Raw genomic sequence first — 1,180 nt, forward strand, 5'->3', positions numbered from 1 at the left:
AATTTTGATTGTTAGTTATCTGGAAAACACAAAAATAAACATGAAACACAAAAATAAAATATGAAATATGTGATTAATTACTATAGAAACTTTGTTTCATAAAAATGAAGATGAAGACTTCTTTCCAAGCACTCAGGGAATGTTGACAAAAGCAAACCATATTAGCTTTTGAAACCAAAACTCCATCCCCAAAGCAAAAACTATAAAGGATATTCTTTATGGCCTTGATTTAATAAAATAAGTAATTACTGTTTTCATATTTAATATTTTTAAATTCTCATTATATAAAATTGTGAAATGCTATTCTAAGCAGTCAACATAAATAAAAATATATAATCTTAAGAAGATAAAGACATGCTCAATCGGACTTGCCCCAAATGGTGGAGTTAGAAATGTGCCAGGGGATTCCAATACAATCCCATCAAGGTGGCATGTACCAATGCCATCTCATTAGTCCAAATGATCAATTTCAGTTCACAATTGATGGCTCTGATAGGTCTAAGAGTCAAAGGGATCACACAAACAAGACAAGTGTCTGCTAATACTAACTGATAGAATCAAAAAGGGAAAAAACGATCCAACATGGGAAGCGGGAGACACAGCAGACTCATAGAATGTCAGATGTCCTAAACAACACTCTGGCCTCAGAATTAGCCCTTAAGGCATTCGGATCTGGCTGAAGAGTCCATGAGAGTGTTGTAGGCATGGAAAGCCAAGACACTCTGGAAAAAAAAAAAAAAAAAAAGACCTAAATGAAAGATCTCTGCGTGTGAGATCCCAGTGGAAAGAACGGGGCCATCAAAGAAGGAGGTACCTTTCTCTGAAGGGAGGAGAGAACTTCCACTTTGACTATGACCCTATCAGAATAAGATCAAAGTCGGTGAACTCAAAAGGCTTCCATAGCCTTGGCAACTTATGACTGGAGCCTAGGGAGATTACTGACGCCATGAACAGGAGTGTCAAATTGTTAAATCAACAACAGGAGTCACTGTGTACTTACATCCCATGTGGGATCTGTCCTTAATGTGTTGTCCAATGTGAAGTGATGCTATAACTAGTACTGAAACAGTATTTTTACACTTTGTGTTTCTGTGTGGGTACAAACTGATGAGATCTTTACTTAGCATATACTGAATCGATCTTCTGTATATAAAGATAATTGGAAATGAAAAAAAAAAAA

Source organism: Lepus europaeus, chromosome 2, assembly GCF_033115175.1.
Source record: "Lepus europaeus isolate LE1 chromosome 2, mLepTim1.pri, whole genome shotgun sequence".
NCBI lineage: Eukaryota > Metazoa > Chordata > Mammalia > Lagomorpha > Leporidae > Lepus > Lepus europaeus.